Source organism: Rhipicephalus microplus, chromosome 5, assembly GCF_043290135.1.
Source record: "Rhipicephalus microplus isolate Deutch F79 chromosome 5, USDA_Rmic, whole genome shotgun sequence".
Classification (NCBI taxonomy): Eukaryota; Metazoa; Arthropoda; class Arachnida; order Ixodida; family Ixodidae; genus Rhipicephalus; species Rhipicephalus microplus.
In genome coordinates, this window is record NC_134704.1 from 139,432,715 (window position 1) to 139,438,714 (window position 6,000).

Genomic DNA, 6,000 nt, shown 5'->3' on the forward strand with positions numbered 1-6,000 from the left:
CGTTCAGGGTACATTGTGTGCAGTGCCGCAGGGCTCGGGTAAGTGTTAGTTTGTAGCAGTCGGAGAGTAACAGCTTGGGCCCTGCATAGCGAGGAGTGTGGTAGAGGCAGCAGTCTTCTTGACAGATAGTGGTGCTTGCATATCTCGTTGTAGGAGCAGAGAGGCTCAGGTCGCCCAGGAGATGACGCGTTACCCGGCACACGGTCAGTCAAACCTCGTGCAGCCGAGTGCGCCTCCTCGTTGGGATTGAGCGAGGCACCCTCAATGGTTCCAAGATGCGCAGGAAACCAGAGCAATGAGTGATTTTTGAGGTCTTTGACTTTTTGAATAATCTGTAGGACCTGGGGAGCCACCATGCCCATCTGGAAGGCCTTGATAGCGGCCTTGGAGTCTGAATAAATTGTGTCATGTACACCGTCCGTCAATGCAAGAGCAATGGCAACCTGCTCTGCAAACGAGAAAATAATCCTAAACAATTACAAAATGTGCTGCTCATGTTGTGCGTGGGTAAATTTGACGACAAAGATGATCCTGTTGCAGTGCTGGGGAGGCATGAACAGCCTCCCCTTGCAGAGCTAACTTGCCGTTCAACTTCGCAATCGATGTGATTGTCTGGTGAGTCATCCCATATGGCGCCTGTCAAAATACAAAATACTCACCTAAACGAGAACGTGAAACGAGCCTGGATGATCGGATAACACGCCTAGTCAACTATTATCACACGCCTTGGTCAAATGAGTTAAAATGGCGTCATTATGCCGCCAGTGTTTACACAGAGACAACTTGATCAGCTGTGGGTCGTTGTTAACCAGATCTGAATTTCGAGCTGCGCTCAGTTCGTTGAAAAAATCATAGAACTTTCTCGCTCAAGCGGGTTTGTTTGGCTTCTGTGAAGGTACTCCCTTTGTTCTCTCCATCCTGTCTAGACAATTCGTTTACAGATCCTCTTTTATTCGTGTCGCCAACTGAATTGAGTGACAAGTACCTCGCAGAATGCGTGCGGAATTTTCAGAGGTGTCATTGGCTGTAAAATGTCTTACAGTTGTCAACTAAAGTCATGGCTGGTGAAAGAGATAAATAAATTGTTCAGCATGTAGACAAATGCTCCTGGACATCAGGATACATTTGATAGAACATGTGAGAACAAAAAAAAATGTTGAGTGAATTTCAAATCTGCCTTACAATAAACGCCTCCTCAGTTTAAGCTGCAAAGTACCCTCACCCTAACTGAATTAAAACTTTTTCTCGACAAGGCAAATATTTGCCGAAGCAGGCCGAGCTTTTTTAGAGTTTCTGTGCTATCAACCGGCCAAATACGAAATGAAGACGACCAAACGATATAGAAAATATAAAACACGAAGTTCGCACCTCTTGTGTTGTTGATGTGGTGTTTTGTTCACTTCGGACCACATATGCACGAAGGAGTATATAGGCACAGATTGTTTAGTAAACTCGAGCAGGCTGAATACCAAGTTTTCACCGCCTGAGGAACTGTCTAATATATTAAATAACAAGCAACACCGACAAATTTACGTCTATTTGGCCTCCCTAATTCGTATATAAACACAAGTGGACTTTCGCGTTGGCTGTACGGGAGTGTACAGTATGCACATTTCACGGACTTTAAGCTTCAGGCTTTAGAACCTGTTATGCAGAATGCATAGATAAGTTTGTCCTTCTATCGCCTTCCTAAATATCTGTGCATTTGGTGGTAAAAAATTATTTTCGAAATATAAACGCCATAGCACCGGTTATTCTGCTGCAATAGTATACGGTCTAACAAAACAACTTTTGTAATATTGTATGGACAACTGTAGGATATCTCGTCTCTACGCACGCTATTTGTTTCGCACAGCTCATGTCTTTATTACTATTAAGTGCTTGTTCCGTATACGTTAACTGAAAACTTAGCTTTGTATAGCTTTTTTATAGTCAAGCAGCAAAATATGACTTAGTTGCGCTTACATTACCGAGTGACTTCCCTTGTGAACTTGCCTCTAGAATATTGTCTTGTCGAGGATACATGCACTAAGATGATATATTAATACGTTAGTTTGTCTTTTGCTATTCGTCTGTTTTTAACGCTGAGGCACTGCTAAGCTCTACTCTTTTACATCGTTTTCCTTTGTGAGGGAGCGTTAAAAGAGGCACTTCCATCACTTAGGCATTTAAAACTACAACTGTACGACAGCAGTGCAGGTGATCCATATTTCGAAGGTGTGTAGGATTTTTCACTCTGAAGTGAATAAGAAATTTTGTGAAATCAGAACAGAAAATGGTAATGCAAATCCTCATCGACAGACCAAGCACACACAGGTACAAAAAAAAGATATCTCTCATTTTTCATGGAAGTAACAAATCATTAAACTTTGCTTTATTTCAGGAGTATTGGCGCTGCAGTGAGAAATAAGCCAGCAGGTACTGAACGGATACAATATGAGGAATAATAACAGAAACAACAAGTGTGCGGAGTCTCAGTCTATCACATTGAAAGTTTCTACGAAATTAGTATTTTACAAATCAGTGATGAGTCAGTACGTTCTTTCTTACCTGACAGGCAAAGTTTATAGAAAGTGTGCGAGGTGTGTGCCGAAAGAATGATCAGAGACACATAAAGCTGGAGATCTCGGAAGGGATTTAAATTTGTAAAGTAAATCGTTACCATAGATAAAGTTTGCGTACTTAATCACGAACCGGAAGGTGACGCTGCCTGAGTGTTTTAGAAAGCGTCACAATCACCGAAAGTTGATAAGCAAATCACCTTCGCACCTGAATATGTGAACAATCTTTCGGAAAATGAAAGGAGTGGTAGCGAATCATTTGACCCCGAAAGGCAAACTTGTGAAATGTGAGAAGAATTTGGACACCTTCCCATATAAACTGAAACCTGTAGTCAGAATGAAATGGTGCAAAAAATTGCGGGAAGGCGACATCCTGTAGCGAGATAACGATTGGCCATATTCTCCTAAGCGCACATCCTGAGAAATAAAGGAGTTGGGATTTGAATTTCTCGGACACCGGCCACGCAGTTCAGACTTGTCTCTTGGAGACTTTCATATGTTTGGACAATCGTAGAACGCGCTTAGCGAAAGAAGGAATGCAAACAATGCAGAACTGATTGATGAGATGCGAAATGATTTAGTGGTGCGCAAACAAACTTTTTTGTCAGAGAAAAATAATGCAAAAACTGAAAACGGTCATGCAGAATATTTTGCGTTTCAGTGATTTATCATCAGTTTATATTCTCCAAAATGTGCTTACGTTTTGAGTTCTCTTTTATTCACTTTTATACAGTTTATAAGCAAGCTTATTATCCATTTCTCTGAAGCCAATAAAAGTTATTTTCGTCCCTTTCGCTCATTACTTCGAAGACGCACTTGTAAACATATACCAGTAAAACCTACTGTGTGATAATTGAACAGAAGCACCGTTGAGCTTCAAGGAACCATGTTAATTGTGGCCAGCACACGTAAGATTGGCTCACTCAAAACAATACAGTTCTTCCTGGTGTCTTGAATGAGATGTCGTGCATGACCTACAGACAGATTCTCGTTTCTTCATGCTTGTAGCAAAGATCACTACCATAAGATTCTACTGGCGCCAATTGCTTTTTTCTTTCAATTACGTGACTTTCATAATTAGTTTTTTTTTCGAAACACGGTTTAGAATAAATGTCAGTAACATGCTCTGCATTTGTTCTATCACTTTGTCAGAAATAAGAGTGCTCAGCCACAATTTTTTGTTTAACACACAGAAGGCTAGTGATTGGTACGTAGAAATCACTTAAGCCACAGTACTGGTTTCAAAGACGCACAAACGGGAAAATTTTGGGTAATGGCGTTTGAAACAGAAACACGAAAAAAACATTTAAGGTTCCTTTGCACAGACAGTGAGAGATCTGCGTTTTGTGTGGCAGTTTTAATTAGACCAGTGTCATTGTTAAGTCGTTATGCCCAAATAAGTTGGCTGAATACACAAGCGTTTTATAGCGTAAAAGTCCTTCTGGCGTATTGTAAACGCCCCGCTAATGCACACAGCTGGCGTCCTGCTGACAGAGTGCTTACCTCCGAGAAGAAAAACCTTAGTGTCGTTACAGCCTTACCAGAAATGAAGCAAGTGCTGCGATTTTCTGCGTTGTATTTTTTTCTTTGCAGACTGCGATTACCAGCAGAGACACGCACCGCCAAAGAATATGACATCAGTACTAACCCTCTTAAAACTAACACGCCGAGATGGGAAGGCACATTTGATAAAGATAGCTCCTCCTATCGAAACGTCGGCCAGGCTGTCTGGGGCGCGTCTACTGGTAATCCTACTTATTTAACTCTACTGCTATATCATTCTTCAAGCATAAAATTTGGAATGCGCCTTCGTCTTTGGTCGGCTCAAAAGACACGCAGAGCCGTCTTGCGCTTTTTGAGGACTACGGGCCTATGTGAGCGTCTTTACCTTTTTAGTAGTGCCACCACTGCATACGCATCAGCCCGTCCACTGACAATTTTCTTATCTCTTTCTCTTCTCTTTCTTCTCTCTCTATCATCTCTATATTCCCACTTTCCATTCCCCAAGTGTGGGATATCAAACTGAGCAAGTGCATGGTTAACTTCACTGCCTTCTCTCTTGTTGTTCCTAAAATTTGAAATGCAAGTGAACGCTCAACGTGCGTTCTGTCAATGACATTGCATGAAGTTCAGCTCTCCTCCAACCTCTTCGTTAGGGATGTTTTCGTGTTATTGCTTTAATTCCTGGAACATCACCTCAGCTCTGCTGCTGAAGGTGTCATTTTTGCTTTGTTTTTAGTTTCCGCGTTTTTTAAGAAGAAAGAATTTTGTTCCAGGGTCTACCAGGACATCAGGGACGTATTTCTCTCGTCAAATAATGTACATGAAACACTCGATCAGAAGATAAATAAAAAAGTTCCGTAAACGTGAGTCGAGCCCAAGATCAAGGGATATGCGACACCCGACGTCTTTTCCTGGCTTTCACTCCAGGCTCTTCACATACGCACGTCCCGCAAATAATCAACGTCGGCTAAAAGGAAGGCGTGCGTTGTGATTCTCTCAGATCGGGCAGTGGTGTTCGATAAATCAAACGTATCGCAAGTAGACGGCTGTAGCTCAAGTTTGGCGTCCAATCAGTCATCCTTTTCAGATAATCACCTTGCGTTCTCTGCTTCTGCTCTCACCGTAACTACTGCACTCACAGAGAGAAATAAATGGAGAGGAAATGAAGAAAATGTAACCAAGCTGTGGCTTGGTTGGCTATCCTACACTTGCTAACTACTGCAGCTACCACAACCTCCTATGATCTATCTCAAGAGTGCTTCAATCACTAGTGATGGACGTTACCTGTCAGAATGAATGTGTATGAAAATTGGCATTTGCCGTGTACAGTGGGAATCAGTGATATGCGAAGCAGGAACGAGGAAGGTCAACATGTCACATTGAAACTATCACAACGTTACGAGGCGAAGGCAATTTATGCAGTACGTGACTTCTCTGTCATGGTTATTATGTTTGGACGTGTCATTTACCTTCGTGATCTATTCGTGTCACCTGATACGAAGTCTGGTGTATATGGAGCTAGCAGAACGGTCGCGAGCGTGCTATGAGCATAGCACGTTGTCTAGTTTTACATGACTCGCATGCCATGATTATCATGTTTCGACCTGTCATTTACCTTCGTCGTGTATTCACGTCGCATGATACCGAATTTGTTATACTTGAAGCTAGCGAAACGGCCATGAGCACATCATGAGCGTCGTATGTTGTTATGTTCTTATATGACACGTCTTTTATGATTACTATGTTTGCATCAGTCACATACCTTCGTCACCTATTGACGTAACGTAATACCACGATTTGCATATGGGAAGCTTGCGAAACGAGCGGGAGCGCATCATGAGTGTGGTATGTAGTCGTTTTGTTACATGACAGGCATCTCATGACTGTCATGTTTGCACCAGTTACATACCATTGTCACCCATTCACGTCCCGTAAT